This window comes from Micromys minutus (assembly GCF_963924665.1).
Source record: "Micromys minutus genome assembly, chromosome: 8".
In the NCBI taxonomy this organism is placed as follows: domain Eukaryota; kingdom Metazoa; phylum Chordata; class Mammalia; order Rodentia; family Muridae; genus Micromys; species Micromys minutus.
Window position 1 is genome coordinate 29,261,130 of NC_137977.1, and position 21,246 is coordinate 29,282,375.

Sequence of the window (21,246 nt, forward strand, 5' to 3'; positions counted from 1 at the left end):
ATATCCTTAATGCATGTCTTGGACTCTCCTCCCCTGCTCTTCCTGTGTCCAGTGTCCAGTGGGACACTGAGTGGAAATTCAGGCTGCGATGAATTAAAACCAACTACATCTTGAGTTCCTATGTACTGCATGGTATCAATTCATTCAACATTTCTAAATCTTTTAGTCTCTTTTCCATGAATTAATCACTCAGTAAAGGTGTCCTCATAGTTGGCAGGAACACAGCCCAAGTTTGGACTCGCTCTGCATCTAGTCTATGCCTTTGCTTCTTTTTGTTCTTTATTATTGTTACATATACACATACACATAATTACAATTTGCTGAGTCCATTTAGTGTCAACTCTGGATTAGGTCACCTCCAGGCTATCATTTGACATCCACCACTTTGGTTTGAAGGTCTCTCCTTCAATGCCGCTATCACCTTGGCTTTGATGATCTTGGCAGATGAGAGGGATGTGAAAGGATTGTTTGTAATGAGGGAGGACTAGACTCAGACTCGTGCATGGGTTTTACATCGATCACTTCTGCAGACACGTCTGCCAAGGAGAAGAACAGCTGGCAGATTTTTCCATTCTGAGACCTGGTTGACAATTTCCCCATAACAGGGACACAACTGGCACTTTCTGTATAAAGTGAGGCAGATGGTAATTTTTCTTTGGAGATTTGCAGGCAACAGTTTTGCCCCTGGAGAGAAAAGGCCCACCAATTGAGATGCAGCCAGCAGTTTTTACTACACAGAAGACACATCCAATAATTTTGCTCAGTGAGAGAATTAGCCCACAGTTTCCACACAGAGGGTAAGAACTCCCCAGGGCTGCAGACTTTGGCCTTTGCCCAGCTGAGGACAGTGGGAGAAGTAGTTTAAGATTGAATTAGTGGCTACTGTATTTAATATGCTAGTGTCCTGATTTCCAGACCTGGGCTTGAGACTGGGAATTGAGATTATATTCAGCATTAGAAGATTCAAAAGTGGGGAGCATTGAGGCCCAGTGGCTTAATCCTTGTAACATGCTTTTTCTTAAAAAAAAAAAAAAAGACCTTTTCAAGTATTTATTTGCTTAACCTTTATGAGCACTCTGTAGCTGTCTTTAGACACACCAGAAGAGGACATCTAATTCCATGACAGATAGTTGTAAGTCACAATGTGGTTTCTGGGATTTGAACTCAGGACCTCTGGAAGAGCAGTCAGTGCCCTTAACCATTGAGCCATCTCTCCAGCTAGTAACATGCTGTTCATAGATACCTCCATTCCACCAACAACTGTTCCTCAGTGCACACTGCAGCCACATGATGTTTTGCATAGCCTGGTGGAGAATAAGTGAAGACAGCACATCTGCCCCTGACTTTTACATATGACTCTTGAATAAATTTCCCTATTTATACTTTCTTCCTAAGTGTCTTAAACTATGCTTTTAGTGCTAACCCTACTATGAGGCAAAAACTTACTCTGGGGACTTGAGAGGGCTCAGTGGCCAAAAAGACTTGCTGTATAAGAATAAAGACCTATGAATCTGGATCTTCAGCATCTATGTAAACAGCTGGCGTGGCACTGCACATCTGGAACACCAGCCCTGGTTATAGGTGGGGACAGTGTGGCAGATCTTGGGTACCTGATGGCCAGCCAGCCTATCCAAAATGGTGAGTTCTATGTTCAGTGAGAAAGTCTATCTAAAATTGTAAATGACTGGGGGGGGAGAGTGAAAGTAGCAAGGTGACAGTAACACCCAACACCTCCACATATAACTGTATGAGGATTTACACACACACACACACACACACACACACACACACACACACACACCAAATAAAACCACATGAAAGTGAAATCCTAGTACTTGGGAGGCTGTGGTAGGATGATTTATTAGTTTGAGTGAATTTATATAAAAACAGAATAGAAATAAAAAGTGATGTCAATTACCTGGTGGATCTGATGTAATGAAAATGGTCCCCATAACACCACTAATACCTTGACTTTGGCCTAATGGAGCTCAAGTTAAACTTGATGTCCAGGACTCTGTTTTATAGTCCCTAAGTTTTTTTAAACTGTGATAATTGGAACTGCAGCAATAAGAAACTGATGTCCCTCTTCCCATAGCAGCAGCAAAGGAAGAGGACGAGAATTTATGGGCTCTCTACTAAACTTTATAAGCTACTCCTGTTTCCCTGGATCTTGTCAACTCCACCTCCTACTCTGGGTACTCGAGGAGCCCACTCTCTAAGAAGCTGTCTTTGCATGGTTTTGAGCTACAGAACAACCCGTATTAGCCACCCTTTCCTTCCTATTGCTGCTGGTAAGCCCATGGTCTGATAGAACCAACAAAGCCAGAATCCAGGAGCTTCAAACAGTGGACCAAGCATTGAGACAGTCAGTTTAGTGAGAGGGCATAAGACTTCAGAACGCCCAGACATGTTCTAGATGACTGACCCCAGAGCTCCTCCCTGATCAGATGCCTCCAGAGAGTCCCCACTGTCCACAGCCAACAGGCTAGCCCACCCTGAGTTCTACATCAGTATGTCAGCATCTCTGCATCTTTTCCTGTGTCCTAGTACTCCACTGAGACCTGTCTGGTCTATTCATCATCTGCCTCAGGACCAGGCAGAGAGTGAACAATGTAAATGCACACAGGCATGCAGCAGAGACAACTGGGCTTCTTGACTTGAGTGTCTACACCTCACACAAGCAGTGATTTCCATTCAGCTCCACTGATGGCAGGAGGAGTGCGGTTCCCACACAGTCAGATTGTTTCATCTGCAGTGTCTACACATTTCTGGGGAGTCCTGATTTTTTAATGTTAGTAAGTAAATTAAAATGAAGGGTGTGATTAAATATAAGTCATCCATGAGCCACATGGGGCTACATAGCTCACAACCTGTGGCTGACATGACATGGTGCTGTAGATGTTTCTGAAGCTTTGTGCACATGCTCTGACTTGATCCTTTCTCTTTTTGTATCTGTCTTGCTCTCTTGTTTCTCCTATTTGAGATTCAACCTACAGGGCCTTCCTGAACCATCTTAATGCCTGCATTGTTTACAAGTAAACTTGGCCCAACTTCAGACTTGTATTTTGTGTGTGTTTGTGCATAGGTTTTGTGTGTGTGTGTGTGTGTGTGTGTGTGTGTGTGTGTGTGCTCTTTGGTGGAGGACAGAGGTCAACGGCAAGTGTCTTCCTCTATTGCTATCTACCTTATATTTTGAGACAGGGTCTCTCAATAACCTAGCTCTCTATCATTTGGACACTGGCCCACTGGCTGTCTGATAAGCGTTAGGATTACAGGCATTGTCATTGCACCCAGTGCTGGAGGTCAGAACCCAGGTTCTTGTGTTTGTGCAGCAAACACTTATGACTTGGTCACTTCACACACTCTCTTCCTATTGTTTTCAAAAGTCTGTATTTGTTTCAGATTCAGGAAGGGTTAGAAAGCTCCAGGTCAGAGAATAGGCTTCCCAAAAAAAAACAAGGACTGGTAATCGAAACAGCACCTGTTCCTGCCAGGCACAGCGGAGGCAGAACCATCTCTGTTCCATAGCGGAGGAAAACAGGATGGGGAGACCGGGCCCCACAGGATCCTCTGGTCCCTGAGTGTGCACATCATATGGTCTCATTAGCTCTGATGGTGGAACCATCTCATGTGGTAGCCTTGGCTGGAATCTATGATTTAAAGAGAGACCTGTGCTTGGCTCAGCATTGGCCTGTCAATCTAAAGCCTGCATTTGGGCTAGTGTCCACAGAGAAGTTCATTAACTGTGGGCCTGTTTGTCATCCTTTAGTGAAGAATAGTCATTTATTAGCTGTCCAGGTCTAGTCCCTTTTTAAGAACTGCTATTCTGGGAGGGTATTGATTGAAGGGGGTGTCTCTGAGCACAGCCTATCCAGCAGGCAGCAGGGAGAGGAGGTGGCTCCAGTCCAGACAAGATGATGAGTTGGCAGTGGGGGTCTCGACAGGAGCCTAATGAAGAAATCTGTTAACAGGCAAGCCTGGCTTTATGAGGGCTCATATTGGTCTTTCACTCCATTAGACCCCTCTCCCTGAAAGGCTTGTGTGGGGCAGGGTATTCACAGGCCTCATGCCTCTCTCTCTGCAGAACTGTAGTTTCCTGTGGACAGGGGCCTCCAGGATCATGATGGCAGTGTCCTCAGGTCCTTGGATTTCCTGCCACACATCACAGGTTAGAGATTTAGGCCTCTCTGCACCCCCCCCAAAGAGCTCTCTTTGATCCCTCCTTCTCTGTCTCTGATAATTTGTTCCCAACAGGAAGCTTCTTGCAGCTGTTCCAAGAGCAGCTTCAGCCCCCCAGGGAGTCTCTGCCCAGGTGGAGGAGACAGTAAGTGAGTGGCCTGTTATTAGGGGTGAACACTGGGAAGCTGGTTGTCATGGTACCGCAAAGGCTAGGGCTGCACTCTCAGACTGTCCCTGGTTCCCAGGCTTTATACATAATCGTTTCGGGGAGAGGCAGGCACACGGAGGGGAAGAGAAGAGCCACATCCTGCTGACAGCAATCTCCTAGCAGACCCCAAGGTGAGCAGTTCATGCTGAGTAGGGCAGTCTACCTCGGCAGGGAACAGGCATCACAAGGACCTTGTGTGGGCTGCACATAGTCCCTCTGTCTTCTTGTGATGCCTGCATGAATGGCTGTATGCTCCCAGAGCTGATTTTCTACAGAAATACGTTGTCACTAATCCAACACTAATCCAGTGTCTGGTGATATCTAAAGCAGGTACAGGTGGAGAAGAGACATTGTTAATGGAGGAACATTCTAGTGCTGGGTTGGAGGAGGGAGAGGACTGTCTTGTGTGCTAGGTCATGTGCTAAAACTCTTTTTTAAAAAAAAAATGTATATAAAAGCCAGCAATCTGTAACAATTGAGTCAAGCCATAATATTGAGGCTTGTGTAGCTTGTAAAATATAAATGAATTTTACATCCTTTTTTTTTTTTTTTAAATAGGAAGCAGGCAAAACATGGAGATTCAGAGAGTCGCCTACCATTGGTAATTGGCTAAAAAGTGAACTGAGTGTTGACTCTACTGTCCACTTCTGTCCCCCTGTGACCTTGTTATATCTTACAGGGAGGGATGGTCTCAGAAAAATGGACTTGAACTAACCTAAGTCTTAAACCTTTGAATAAATAGGCAAACAAATGCTTCATTATCTCGGTGTTCTCACCAACCACATTTAACAAGTAGAGTCATCTCTTTGTGGAATTAACATAATGAATCAGGGCCAATTCATAAAGCAACTACTACCAGCAGGTACCTTTTACAGCTCTAGACAAACCATCAACATAGGCCTTTCTTTCTTTTCTTATTTGTTATTTTGGTGTTGCTATGACCAAACACTTGACCACTGTGGGGAAGAATAAATTATTTTGGCTTCTGATTTGAGAGGCTAGTGCCCATCATGGTGGGAAAAGCTATGGTGTAGCTCATGGTGGTGGGAAAACTTGGCTAAGACTTCTCACTTCTCTGTGGGTCAGGAAGCAAGGCAGGAAATGCTGGCTCCTAATTAGCTTCTTCTTTTATTTCTTTTTATTCAGTTGGGGACTCCAACCTTTCCTCACATAAACATCTGTGGGAGGATATTAACAGACAAATACAAAGCTATGTTTCTAGATCCCACCATATTGACAATAAAGATTACCATGCATTCCAAGGTAAATCTCAACCTTCTAGCCATCGTACTTTGAGAACACATTTTATAACCACCGCAGGAAACAGAAGGCTATTTTTTGGACAGCAGTGTTGCTCATGGACACTCTTCAGTACATGAGGGAAGCCCTCAGCAGGTTCTGCAGAAATGGATCCCCATTGTGTTGAGTTGGGCATGATGCTACAAGCTTGTAATTCCAGTGCTTGAGAGGCCTAGTCAGGAGGATCAGGAATTTAAGGTCAGCATGGGCTACAGAACAAAGTTTGAGGCCAGCCTGGACTACAAGAGACCTTGTTTCAAAAATGGAAACAAAGTAACCAGACAATTAAAGCCACACTGTATTGATCTCCCAAAGGTCAGACTCTTGTACAAACTGCTTATCCTCTCTAGTTTTCTTAGATGCCTGTCTTACATGGCTATAGCTTAGGCCTGATGATGCAGAGAGATAAGTTATATTTATACCTGTCATCATCATCAGTGTTCAGGCTAGACATCGGTTTGAATTTAGCATTTGTAAGTAACTTGCTTTTCTGAGCCCCAGTTTTCTTATTTTTATCTCTGACTCCATGGACTTTTGTGATCAATAACACACTAATAAATGTTGAGTGTTTGCTAGGGGCAGACATAATCTCACTGATTCTCATGGCAATCTTGACATCCAGTAATTGATCTGGTTTCTCACAGGTAGACAGACACTAAGCCAAGAAACCCAAGTTACACATTTGAGTTGATTTCACCCCAGAACAACACTGACAGCCACCACAGTGTATACATCTATGTTCTCCTCATCCCCATTACAGCCAGGTTTCCAAGCCACAGGTCTGTCAAAAACTGCCATAGTTGGTCTGTGATTTATCCTACAAACCTCAACAGAACACAAGGAAGCCACCTCCTAGCCAGTAGTTGGTCAGAGGATTTAAAATTCTCTAAATGACAAACCTTTTCTTAACACCAGGCTCTGCCCTTTTAACTTCCCCCTTCCCATTGCCACTTGATATCCATATCTGGCCCAGGGACCATGACTTTCTTCTGTCAACTTCCAGATCAATGTTGTCAAGATCTAGTTAGGACACAGAAGTCAATGTAGAACACCATATGATATGTTGATATTAATAGAAATGACAGAGACCCATCATCACTTGGGGGTACTGGGCATGTATAAACACCATTGAAACACCAATGAAAACACTATTAGAGTCAGCACCAATGCTGGTTAAGTTCCTACTAAACAAGCATTTCCTTTTCCTATAAAGAAGCAAAAATGTCAAGGAATGGGGCACTTTGATTCTCCAAGGGCAGCTGCTATTCTCTCCTCTGGTATCCTGGCTGTTTTGAGCAAATGACTGCTGACCAAATACTCAGCTGAGCACCTTTTATGCCAGGATTATTTATTTTGAACACTCTGATTTTGAATGCTGTGAGAAAACCACAGTGCAATGAGAGGTGCTTGTTCCAGCTCCTGCAGGAGCCTTCTCTAACCCGAACTGTTTCAGATGGTTTATAGTAGACTTCTTGGTTTAGGTGACACTGTAACTATTTCTGCTTGGGTCAGAGGGCAAGCACTTCCCCTGTTCACCTAGCAAATGGACTACTGTGCTCAGTATAAAAGAAACAAGGCTGTGATTGGTACAATCATTCATTTGATGTAGAGTTTGCTTTGATGGTACTAACATCCCTTTTGTCTAAGAGGGATTTCCAGATGACTAATTGAACTGAATAAATGGGAGATAACCTTCAGGACTGTCTACCATCACGTTGTTTTTCCTAAGTGGTTGTGTCCTGTCTTCCCTTCTCCCCTCCTTTCTTCTCTCTCTCTTTTTCTTTTCTTTTTCTTTTTTCTGCATTGAGGATTGAATGTAGATCTTGGTGCATGCCAGAAGAGTGATCTACTGCTGATAGTTCCACTCCCTTCAAGTGTTTCCCTGTCTCCTTCCTTCCTTCCTTCCTTCCTTCCTTCCTTCTTTCCTTCCTTCCTTCCTTCCTTCTTCCCTTCCTTCCTTCCTTCCTTCTTCCATTCCTTCATTCCTTTTCCTTCTCTCCCTCCCTCCTTCCTTCCTCTCCAGTAGAATAGGCTGAACTGGTATTACTAAGAACGAAGTGGTAACTGAGGCAGTAGCAATGAATGGCCAATAGGCCAAACTACAGAATCTACTAAGTGATGCGGTACTTGGCAGCTAAAGAAAAGGCAAAGTCATGGAGAACATCACAGCTGGAGAATGGACCACATGGCCTTGACAGTACTAAGGGCACAATCATAGGAACTACCCAGAGGTCTTGACAACAGCAGAGTCAAAGCCAGGGGGTTACAGCATAGCAATGTCAGAGAGGTACTGGCAGCAGCCAAAACAGTCTCAACAGCAGAAGCAGCAACAGCAACAAAAGCAGCAACAACAATAACAACAACAACTAAGATGGTAAAAGTAGTATCGGGGTCATTAAGGGTCAAGGGGTTGAACACTCTTGTCCCAAGAACAATAATACCGGCTGCTGTTGATGGTGGAGGAATCTTGCCTCCCAAGGCCTGCACAAGAGCTCTGAAGTTTGTTACCATAGGAATAAAGGTCCCCTGTGACCTGCGTGAGAATATTAAACATCAAAGTGTGTTTCTTGCTACTGATCCTGCTTGTCTGCTGGCACTGATGTCAAATGTCCAGGGATACAAAAGCTGCTAAGACCAGCACAGATGAGAGCTTCTGCTTTCAGTACAACTTCCAAGTAGAGCAGAGCCCTGGCCAGTAACAGTACCATTCTCAAGTTACATATGACTGTGCATCAAATAATTTTGTACAACACTCTATTAGAGAGCCATGGGATGACTCATGTGTTTGTTCTATCCATTGAACATAAAAGGTGGGAGGAAGAACCCAGTCCCAAAAGTTGTCTTCTGACCTTCAGATAGTGCTCTGGCACTAAAGTATGCATTCATGTATGCTCATGTGCAGAATAAATTTCAATGTTAAAATTAGAGTTTATTTCATAGGTTATTAAAAATTTCAGAAAGCTTGTAGGAAAAGAGTGTAAAACTGGGACAATTCTGAGTTTGAGGTTGAGTTTTCTGGGAACTGGAAAATCTCATGCATAATACCTCCGTCATATTCCTCATGTAAGAACCAGCACTTTTAAGAATGTGGCAACGACACAAGTTCGAACAGCATATTGTTATACCTACAGATCAGTGTGTATCTCTCAACCCTCAGTGGAGAAGCATCCTTGGAGTAAATGGAAATTAACAACAGAGACCCACCATTGCACCCTGCGCAGAACCTGAGAGACTTTGGAGCATTTAGTCCCAGATGGAATGTCTTCCTCAAACCCCTCTCTTCGAGGCTCAGGGAATCCATGCAGGAGAGAAAGGGAACATGGAAGTGCCAAATGTGGCAATTTTTAAGAAAATGGCAATTTGAAGCCTCAGCAAAGGTAGATGCATCTTTTGAAGCCACTGTTCAAAGACTGTGACAGCATACGCAAACCCTGAAGAAGCTCGAGCCAGAGAAAATGTCATCACAGATGAGGGAAAGCTCCATAAAGTCCCACCACTGGCCGAGAAGGTGTTTACAAGTGATGGCTGCTGGGAGAAAGAAGAATCAGTTTTCTCTGATGGAGTGATACTGGGTAGGTATGTCAGTCACGCCCCAGGGAAGGCTGCATGCTTAAGAGCAGTGAGTGGGTATGGGGGGGGACAGGGTCTTAGATGGGAAAGAGTTCTACGAAGTTTTTGAATAAATAAGAATCATTTTTACTATGTTCTGAGAAATGGGATGTTTAATCTCATATCTGATCTCATGCCATTCATATTTTCAACCAGCAGTTAAGTGTCTATGCTATGCAAGGCTCTGCCTCTGGTCCTCTACCATAAATAACTTTCTCAGGGCAACAAGTATGCATTTGACTAACAGCAGTTCATAAGTCTGCGGTCCGATGATGACAGGAACAATGGCGGTTCTTAACTGAGGTTGACGATGTTTGAGAATACAGAGGGTACACTGGGGAAGAAGGGCATGTGAAATAGTTTTCCAGCTCAGTTTTTTTTTTATATACTTTATTCAGAATAAACTCTTTTTGGTGGTGCTAGGGATTGACCTCGTGGTGAGTCAAGCTCTCTACTCTGAAGTCACAGGTGCAGCTGTTTACCGTGCTAAGCTTTTTGTTCTGTTTTTCAAGACAGGGTTTCTCTGTGTAGTCTTGGCTATCCTAGGACCAGCTCTGTATACTAGGCTGGACTTGAACTCATGGAGATCCACTCTCCCTACCTCTGCCTTCTCAGTGCTAGGACTAAAGGCATGCACCACCACCACCTGCTGGCACAGTTTAGTTGGCATCTTCTGTTTTCAACACTGAGAATATAAATTTCATGTTCAGCTTAAAGTAAAATCTATGTTAGAAACACTTCATAATTTCCTACCCTGCATTAGCATATGCCTTTTTATCTCACCACACTCAGTACAATATCCTGTTAATATTTGCGCTGATTTCTATTTTTTCCTCCCCCATTTTGTCCCTCACATGTAAATTTTCAATTCACAACTTTATCTCAGCGCAGGGATTTTCAAAAGCCATTACAATTTTAGGTTGTACTGTCTGACCTCAGGGTTAAAGATGCCCATACAAAAAATAAATCCTACTAAAATGCTTATTCTGAGGTTAAAGATAGAAAGGGGACTGTCACAGCTTGAAGGAGCTTTGCAAGGTGAGCATTGCCTGCCCTCTGCTCTGCTCTGTGCTTGGCGATGGTGGAAGAGCCAGTCAAGCACTCACAGCAACTCAACAGATAAAGGACCTGTAAGACCGATGAGAGCCAGTGGAGTGGATGGCAGCACTGCAACTCAATTATTGGTGTCACCTGCTGAGCTGTCAAAATAGAATTATGTGACACATTAGCTGATATATTTAACACAGGTCAATTACACACATAAGAGATCACCCTTCTCTTCTCCATTGTTCAATGCACACAAGTACTAAGTGTGGTGATATTCATCATTTAAAGTAAGAAATAAACCAGATCACTGTTAATGCTTTAGCCATCCCTGAATCTTGACTTCTCCAGTTACCCAAACCAAAAACCAAAACCAACAATCAAAAATAAATAACCAAAGCCAAAACCCCAACAATGACACACAAGTAGACACAGTGGCACATATCTGTGACCTTAGCACTCTAGATGTCAAGGCAGGGCTGTCTGGACCAAGCAAAGGTCTTTAAGAGTTTTTGTTAAGATCAGTGAAGATAAAAAAAAAAAAAAAAAAAAAAAAAAAAAAAAAAAAAAAAAAAAAAAAAGAGGAGGGACTGCCAATGTTTCTTAGCAAAATGTGCCAATGCAAACATTTTAAGAGCTTTTCCATGAATCTTAGAGTCTACAGAATTTATGGACTGGTCTGTGCTCGAACCAAAACACTTGGGCATATCCTTGGTTCTCTGTATGTGAATGCTCTCTCTCTCTCTCTCTCTCTCGCGCGCGCACACACACACACACACACACACACACATGTGTGTGTGTGTCAAGCAAAGGCCTTTAAGAGTTTTCATTAAGATCAGTAAAGATAAAAAAAAGAGGAGGGACTGCCAATGTTTCTTAGCAAAATGTGCCAATGCAAACATTTTAAATATATATATGTATGTATGTATATATGTATGTATGTATGTATGTATGCATGTATGTATGCGTGTGTATGTGCCAGATGTCTATCTCAAGCACCATTCCTCAGGAACTTCCTGTCTCACTTTTGACTCAGGATCCCTGATTGGTCTGGAACTTGCCAAGTTAGCTAAGCTGGTTGTCTATTGAGCCACCAGGATCACAAGCACACTACACCATGTCTGGCTTTTGTGTATGGGCTCTGGATATCAACTTCATGCCTTCACAACTGCAAACACTTTATCAAGCCATCTCCCTAGCCTCCTCATCCTTGGCTCTCAACCTCACCCTCCACGGCTAGTTTGCAAACAGAGTTACTAATTTATACCCTTGGCATTGCTCCAAACCATGCATCCAACATCTTAAGAATGCTCTCATTTCCTAGTATTCACTTTTTCTCATGATACTTCACCCTTAAGTGGTCACAGACACCCATCTACCCCTTTCCCCAAATCCTTCCTAGATATCCCTTTCCCTAGTATAGTAACATTGAAAGTTCTTATCATGGCTTACAGGGCTACCATATTGCCGAACTCCCATGTCCTATGGGAGGCATACAGCACGGAGAGTATCAGTTGTGCAAAGGGGAGTCTGAATGTAAATCTTCACATGCCCAAGGCCACCAGGTCCTCCAGATGCTCCTTCTCATAGCGGACTAGCCACCCCTCTCATTGATGCCCCTACCAAGCACAGTTCCACCCACAGCCTTTGTATTGCTGCAGCTTCTGCTCCAGGACCACTCTTCACCAAATAGTTTGTCCATGTGACTGGTGTTTGATTCCCTCCCCTTGAGTAGATGCTGTATGGGTGGAAGGCTCTATCATTTGCAGTGATAAACAGAAGCAGAATACAAGGGTAATAAATGGCCACTATTTCACACACTCTTCCCCCACTCAAGTTATGTTATATTTCCCAATTTATTAAAGCATTGCAGCTTTTGAAATCATGGCCTGCTTGTCGCCATTATCCTGTTTTTAGGAAACTGGACACACACACACACACACACACACACACACACACACACACACACGATGTGTAAATATAAAATATGTGATAAAGTGGGCCTTCCCCCCCCATTTCTTTCTGTTCCTTCTATTCCTCTCTCCTCTCTCTCTTCCCAGGAGACTGCAAACACTTCCTCCCACTGCTAAGAACACACTCTATCACTATCCTAAGCCCCAGCTGCTAGAAATGCATCCTTAAAGTGAGAAATGAATGAATCCAGCCAACTACTCCTTTATGTGAGCCTTCCTAGCCCTTCAGAGAGAAGCACCAGATGTAACCATCATTTTGCACGATTATAGTTGTTTGCCTATATAGAGGATTTTTTTCATCACTCTGTTATGTGCTTAGGGAGCCATAAACAGTGTCTAGCCATAGGGGAGGCTTGACTTAGTAGGAAAAACAAAACAGATAAGTCAACACATGACATTTAGTGTTCAGAGAGGACATCTAAACTGGTTTTGGAGTCCAGAAAGTCTCTTTGGTAGAACATTCCTTAGCTTAAACTTGACGTGTATGGTGGACAGAAAATTGGCCCCAAGGATATCTACGTCCTAACTCCTGCAGTCTATGGACCTCTTCCATGACAAAAAAGAAGTAAGACTGGGTGGCATTATGGCTGCTAATTAGCTGACCTTAAAATGAGATTGTTCCACTTCATCTGGGTGGACCTCATACAATCACAAGAGTCCTTAAGATGAGGCAGAAGAGAAGGCAGTGGTATGAGCCAAGGTTCTCATTTCACTATGGCTGGATTCTCAAACCCAGTCTCCAGAAGCTGAAAAGCACAAGAAGTCAATTCTTTTCAGAATGTTCTATGGGAAGGCAGCCTAATTTCAGCCAGCCACACTCATGTTAGATGCCTGAACTCCAGAATGGCAAGAGGACAGCTATGTGAGGATTGAAGCCACCTGGCCTGTGGGGTCTTTGTTACAGTGTTTAGGAAGCACTGGACTTCCTGACATGCCTCTGACATGAAAGAATGGGCTATCTTAGGATCCTGAGCATCAGCTAATACACTTGAGAGGCCAGGGACCCTCCAAAAGAGAAAATACACACTAGGTAGTTTCCTGACTCTTTCCCTTGAGCTATGCTCACCTGTGCCCTTGACTTGGTTAAAATGGCTCATCATGGTAAGGTGGCCCGGAGATGATCTAGGGCAAGAGCCACCTGGGATCCCACGGCTGACCCTTCTTATCTTGTATGTCTTGGTAGGGAATAGGTGGGGGATGTTGTAGCCATGTGCAGGTGGTAATTTCAACCTCTACTGCTTTCTCATCCCAGACCCTGCGCAGACCTGGGTCAGTGTCAACTGTTAATGAATGACGCTTACCTCCAAAATTAATAAGCTTTCTAGTCCTTAGGAAAATCCACTCAACAGCAGTCTCTAGGATGACTAATTGACAGAACTTGTAAATTAATCAAAAATGGAAATGAAGATGGAAGAAGGGGGAAGGGATTTTATTTTTACTTGGATGTGGAGCTTGTCTACACTGCAGTTAATTGCTGCTAAATTTGAATGGGGTAGACATCTTGAGTGTGTGTGTGTGTGTGTGTGTGTGTGTGTGTTTGTGTGTGTCTGTGTGTGTCCTGTTTCATGTAGCAAGACTGTTGGGCTTTTCTTCAGGTGGGGTGTGTTGGTAATCCTGTCATCAGAAAAAAGCATTTTAATAAAGGGCTTTGTTTCTCTAACATAACCAAGCTCGTCTGCAGTAAACAGTGTTAATTACGCCCCAGATCAATATTGAGCCCTCTTTGGAGACTTTGGGATGAATCACAGCTGCAGTTAGAGTTGATGCCTCTGGACACATTCCATTAGGGGCCTGGGAAAGGAGACACAGGTTTATTAGGGCAGCTAGTGGCTTACAGAACCTGGGCTTGGCAATTAAGTTTAGAGATGAGGGATGAGAGTAACAACACTGCAGCCAGAAATGGCCAGGGTAGGGTATAGGGTCAATGTGGGTTGCATAAATTGCAGAGCCACAAGTTATCATTCTGGATACAAGGAAACAATCATGTACTTTCCCCTGCCAAATACATAGGAGATCAGTGAAGTAGATAGATATAGGTTCGAATATGACTCTAGCTCTGGAACTTGGGGCAAGTTTCTTTACCTATGGGTCTTAGCTATAAACTGGAACACCAATACCAATCTGTACAGGAATCAAATACAACACAGAGAATTTCAAAACAAACAACACAACCTCCTGAGTGCCTTCTTCCCTTGGAGAAAAATGACGTTTCTGGTTTGTGTTTTTGGGTTGGGCATCAAACTTGGCTCTGTTTTCTAAATGAGGCTACTCACTAAAACATTCCAGTGCTTAAGGCCTGAAGCACTGCTATCTTTATTTCTTCAATCAAAAGACCTGATGGCTTTTATAGATGGTCCATGTGAGACACGTTTACATGGCCTCTGGGACTGAGGGCTGAATAGAAAGGCTGCCTTGGTGGCATCTGAGAGAAGGAATTCCTGTGGATTTGATTCAGGCTCTGGTCTTGCCCCTCTAACAAGGATCTACTTGGCAAAAAAAGAACCACAGAAGACAAGCTTGCTGGTGGAGTCATTCAAGGGGACTGGTGCTGTGAGGCTCCCCGCTACTGTAGAGAGGTACCCTGGCTCCCCTTTTCAGGACCTCCATGACTAGCTGGATGTCCTCTAAATCTCCATGCAAGCCAATCTCTCCCAGCAGGGTGGGATCATCAGAGGCATGCAGAATGGACGCAAGCATGCCCAAATCACAGTGGAGTAAAGATTCAGGTGAAAGACCTAACCCATGTCTGTAGGGTGACACGATGTAGGCATCACATGACTAATTTCCCTCAGCAGATGTACACTATAACATGTCAGGCAGTACACTCCACTTTTTCTTTTTCTTTAATAGTGGAAGGCTGTCACAGAACCAGATCTCATGATCATGTCCCCAGTGTCATCTTTGGTGGCATCACAGAGCATTTGATACCATCAATCCTAGTATCTTTTTTGCCATTCCCCATGCTTTGCTTACATACCTTGATTTCCTATTACCCTAAGAAACTCAACTCCTACCTTCTTCTCTGTACCCCATTGTTAAGCGTTGGCATTCCTTTGGCCCTGGTCCTGGGTCTGCACTCCTCTCTGTCCACACCATGTCCTAGTAGAATAATTCTGTCCCGTAGCTTGAAATACCATAATATTTATATTGCACAGTAATGTCTTTCTGCACTTTCATATTAATGTATCTAGTTGATTATTAGACCTCTCTAATTGCATGACTCATAGACATTCCTATCTGGAGACAGATGAAGAAGCAGACCAGATCCTTCTTCAGCCTCCTCACGTCAGTATCTTTCCACTGTACCATCAGCCAAAACAATACATGACCTCAAATTTCCCTCTTCCCTCTGCCTCATCATTTCAAATCTCTCAATAAGCCTTCACAGCCTTACTTTGAAGTAGACCACACCTATGTCCCTTCTTTGGTCAGAGTGACTATCAGTTCTCCTGAGACAATGGGAAGAATCCCCCAATTGGCTTCTTTGCTCCCAGGCTGGCTGCCCCATTTTTGAGAAGTCTCTTAAGACTATAAACACATTCCAACAACATGGGGCTTTCTCTCTGGAGGGCCCTTTTCTCTCTGTGCCTGTGTTTCATTGATATAAGGGCACATGCATATGTATGCATATGTGTGAAGCCAGAGGTTGATGATGGATGCCTTTCTTCCACTTCACCTTATATATTGATGCAGAATCTCTCAATGAACCTGGAGTCCATGGATTCAGCCAGTCTAGCTGGCTAGCATGCTCTGGAGTTCTCTGTCTCTGCCTTCTGAGGCTTGAGATGACAGGCAAGGTTTGATGCTTGCCAAGCATTTACATGGTGCTGAAGATCTGAAGTCTAGCTCTCATTCATAGGTGGCAAAGACTTTACCCAGTGTGCCAGCTCTACAATTCCAGCTAAGTCCTTTTTTCATGCTAGGATACATTCTGAGAAATGCATTCTTAGGTGCTTTTGTTGGGCAACATAAAAAATGATGGATGTCAGTAGGTAATATAAATTTAGGAGACCCTATCATTGACCAAAATGACCTTACTCAGTACAAGACTATGTTCAACTTCCTATAATGGCTCCTTAATTCCACTTGGAATGAAGTACATGGGCTTTTCCCAGGTTATACAAAATATGGCTCATAGCTCACCTTTTTTGCCCCCTTTTATAATTTTGCTTTCTGTGTAATTATCCCTATCCTCTGGCCATTGGTTTGTTCTCCAAACACAGGTATTCCTGAGCAGAACCCTCACCATCACTGGATACTCCCAACAATTTACCTCTAGCTCAGAGGCTTTCCCTCACAGCACCCTGTAGAAACAGCTTCACACTAGATACTTTCTGACCATGTATTATTATTCTATTGCTTGGGCCACTGACTAAAAAAATCATTAGTTATCTATATTTTTAATGTGCTTGTTCCCTTGTCCCATGGAATGTCACCTTCTGTATGGCAAAATTCAGAATATGTTGAATAAATCTTAGTTGAAGAAGTGAGTCCTGGCATTCTGGTGAAGTAGAGACATGGGATGATTTCAAAGCATGCACACCATCCTGGAATGGTCTGTTCAGCTCTTGTTCCATGGGTTCCTTGTAGCAGGAATATGATGCTTTCTCCCAGGTAGTAAGAGTGGAAAGAAAGTACAGTCACAGGTCTCTCACAGCCCTTATGCAACGTGAGCATACAGTATGGCCCTTATCAAGAGCAGCGGGAAGATGGGCAGACAAGCAAAAAACCAGAACTAAAAGCCACACTTGTGTATTTGGCTTGATCCCAGGATGCTGTAAAACATCGCAGAGGTCAGCTATGATGCTGGTTGATGATGTTACTTCTCCAGATATTACTTCCTCTCCTCCTGGTTTCACTCTTAAAATAAGACACACAGGGAAAAGAGGGAAAGGAAGTGAGGAAGGGGTAGGAGTAGGGGAGAGAGAGGGTCTTCACCTTGCATCATGTTAATGTGTCAGACACTATTCTGAGGCCTCATAAGTGTTTCTGCATTTAATCCTCCAAGTACCTACAAGGCAAAGAGAACCACTAGATACTGTTTGCATGTGAGTAAACTGAGGCAGAGAGATGTAACCTTCTCAAGATTGCTCAGTTTGGCCACTGCAACATGACTGATAGTGGTCACCTAGTCTTCCTTGCACTTCTAAGCCCAGTCTCTTGAGTTTACTCACTACTGTCTAGAAGGAAAGAGCAAACTTTCTTGGATTGTGTGTAGGGAACACAAGCCTGGACTCCACACTGCGGGGCATACCTTCTACACCTATGATGTGCACTTTGGGTGTGTAGGGAGTGTCACTTTCTCCTGCACACTCCATACTACAGTTAAGGTGCCCTGGGTGCTCCCCTTTTATTCATGGACTCTCTACATTATGCAAGTACATCTACCACCAAGGGATGATCTATAAAGCAGGCTCACATCCCATGTCTTCTGACATCCTTCCTTGTGAGTAGTCTCTTATGGTCTCTGGGCACAGCCTCACAGTGCTGTGTTGTAGCTCTATATCTTGCTAAGCTCTTCGCAGGCAACTCACTTGTTCTAGTCTTCAAGTATGTCTACTTGAAAGTAAATACTGTATATCCCTTCAAAATACCTCATTCTGACTTGTGGATTTTTTAAAAAAAATATTTTTAAATAAATTGTTTATATATATTAAAGACATTTTGAAACAAAATGCTTCATGGTTTGCCATCAACATTTCTGCTTTTTAAAGTATTTATGTTGCTAACATTGTTTGACATAGTAAGGACTACTTATTATCACCGGAGTGTGACTTTTGAGTAGGAAGTAGACTTCTTAGCTTAGAACCCCTGAAACAAGTCAAAATCCACTTCAGAGAAAAATAGCTTCAGCACCACGGAAAGCTCCCAGATGACATTGGACAGGCAGCTTTTCAGAATTCCCTTCAAGGTCTGTTTGACTGGGCCTGTACATCTCTCCTTGCTGTAGGGGCTAAATTTTGCCACCTTCAACTAACATGGGGTCTTATCTTGTCCCCATGCCTCAGACTGTGACTGTTTTTGGAGCTTAAAAGATGTGATCATATGGACATTGCTAGGTGAACACTAATCCAAGACAACTCTTATAAAGAAGGATGTTTTATACACAGATGCACACAGGAAAGAATGTGCTCACACACAGAGAAGATGGCTCTCTTCAAGTGAAGGAGAGAAGTGTGTGCCCAGCCCAGCCAACCCTGCCAGCTGCTACCTTTCTGAGAATTATGAGATGGGGGAGGGGGTGTATGAGATGGCTCAGCTGGAAAGAATGCTGCTGCACAGGCCTAAAAAAACCTGTGCTTGATGTCAGAATACACATAAAAACAGATGATACAGCAGCATTTGTACAACATCTGTAATCCCAGCATTTCTATGGGAAAATGTGAGGCCAAGATGGGAGAATTGCCCAGGAGTTTGCAGAACAGTTAGACTGGGGTATACAGTGTGGTTGAAGCAACAGGAGAGGCCCTGCCACAAAAGTAGGAAGGAGAGAACAGACCCCCGAATCTTGTCCTTTTCACAAGCCTAACATTTAAATTAACAGAACAAATAAAGATGTGGCAACGTATGCTCACATTCACACACGTGGCCCATGTTAAATAAAAATTTTAAATTGAAATTAGAATGAGGAGACAGAAACATTTTGGTGTCTAAGCCACTGAGTTGAGGTGCTTTGTTAAAACAGCCTTGGTCAGTGAATCCACTTTCTCTCACAGTCTTTGGACCATCTACCTGTCTCTTTCCCACAAGTGCTTGGTCTGGGTCCATACCAGGCATATGGCAATTAAAGGTCTTAGTGGAATAGTGTTCCAGGCAGAGGAAGAACTTAATGTAAAAATCCTGAGGCTAAAGATGTTGCAAGTCCTGGAAGCAGGTTTGGGTGGTCAGGATCCCTGGAGCCTAGAGCGTGGAGACGGGACAAAAGATTATCCCTGCAGATGCTGGGCAGGAGTTTAAACTTTCACTCTTTCTGTTTTAGCTGGTATCTGTATTACCTGCCCAGTTTCTTCACACACTCCCCAACACAGGTGTATGGAAAGACAGAAGGCAGGATCCAGCCTAGCAGAGTGGTGCTGTCTTCAGCACCCTTTGTTTTAGGCGCCTCAGACTACAAATGCAAACACCTCATCACCGCCAGAAGGGATTGGAAAGGAAAAAAATAAAACAGAGAATAGAGAGGGAGAGAACAAATCATCCCTTCCAACCCCTGCTGAGCATGCAGAATGAGGGACATATGGAAATTAATATATTCGCTCTGATAACACGGTTTTCCTTGGCATTTTGATTAAATGCCGACGGTTATTAAATACCCCCTTCTCTGTGCTCATCCCCGAAAGCCAATGTTGCTTTTCATTTTGAACTCTGATGAACTGTCGGGCCATTCACACACCTCGGCTGAGCCTCAGCCGAATGCAGGCTGGCACTAAAGGAGGATGGAGAAAATCAATATGAAATGTCAGGCAGGAGGTCAGGACACTGGCCTCCCCAGCTGGCAGGAACTGGGGCTGGGTGGCTTTGGAACAAAGGGAGGTGTGCCCTGAAGAAGGTCAGTCTTTTGGCCCAGTCAGAAAAAGAAATCTATTTCTTTTTAATTAGGTTAACAGGCTGGTGTCTTGCAATGCAGAGCTAGGCTGGGCTGGGGTGCGTAGTGGGCAGGTTGGATGATGAAGGCTAGCTTACAGGCCACTTGATAGTTCCTGAGACTCCCCGGGGACTGTCCCCTGGACTTTAATCTTGTAGGGGTGTGTGGCATCAGGCCTGGGGGAGGAGCAGACCCTGGGGGCTCCTGGGTATGTGCCCTTATGGACTTCCTGCTTCTGTGTGCATGGATGATGTCTCCTTATACTCTTCTCTCTCCTTGGTCTTTACCTTTCAGATGACCAGCCATTGCTTTGTAAGATTCCCATAATGGCAACACTCAGCACAACACGCTGCTGTTCCGTGCCCCTCAGTGGGGGCAATGCTCTGTTTGTTTGTGATTCTCTAATGGAGACAGGTGTCTTTACTCTTCAGCATGAGTAATCTTCTCTGTCAATGTGACTGGTCACAGGTGCTCACATGACTGGTCTGACATTCGGGGGGGTTTCTGCAAGGGGGTTTTGGGATACGTTTAACATTTAAATTAATAGGCTGAATAAATATTGACCTCTTAATGGGGAAGAGCCTCAGCAAGTCAGGTGAAAGCTTGATTGGAAGAAAGGGCTGGTCCTCTTGTGGGTGAGAGTCTTTCTGCACCTGACTGCTTTGGGGTTGGGATGATTTTTACACCTTTGTAGTTGAATTGAAACACTAGGATCTTCAGCCTGGTGGCCACCCTGTCTCCCAGAACTTTGGCTTGTTGACTTCAGATCTCAGGTCTCAACCATTCAATCTTCACACATGTGTCAGTTCTTTATAATAAATCTCTGTATACACACCACTCATCCTCCCTCATCCTCTGCACAACCCTGGCTAGTACAGTGAGCTCTAAGAGACAGAGAGAAGTACATCTGCCTTTGCTCCTCCTTGTGTCTCCAGAGTTGGATACAGTGCCTGGCATATGGTTTGTGCTCAGTGACTATGGATTCAATTATGAACAATGGGGCCTCCCGGACCTGGCCAAATGGTAAGCATCCTAAGTTGCTTACAGCGGCAGGCCTGGGGATTCTCAAGGAGTGCAATGACCATTCGGTTGCCATCAATTGCTCCTACCTCATGCTCAGAAGATGCCAGCAGCACCTTATCCATGCAACAGTATTGATTTTTTCTGTCCACCTGCCCTGTGAGGACTGTGGGGGCTCCGAAGGATTGCCTGAGGTTACCAAGTGCTTAGCTGTGCTCCGAAAGTACTGTCTCAAACCATTCTCTTCCTAAGGCCTTAAGCATTCTACAACTTCAGTTGTGGGCTTAGCAATTTCCTAGTCAGGTCAGAGTTTATGGCTCCGCATTCAGGAC

At 43.9% G+C, this 21,246-nt stretch overlaps 1 protein-coding gene across 2 annotated transcripts in view; it reads right to left on the reverse strand.

Annotated features, from left to right (window-relative positions):
* The window catches only part of PPP2R2B (protein phosphatase 2 regulatory subunit Bbeta), a gene marked incomplete at both ends in the record, with an annotated part of 387,929 nt that overhangs the window by 25,369 nt on the left and 341,314 nt on the right, over positions 1 to 21,246 (reverse strand). The gene's annotated exons all lie outside the window — the stretch shown is intronic.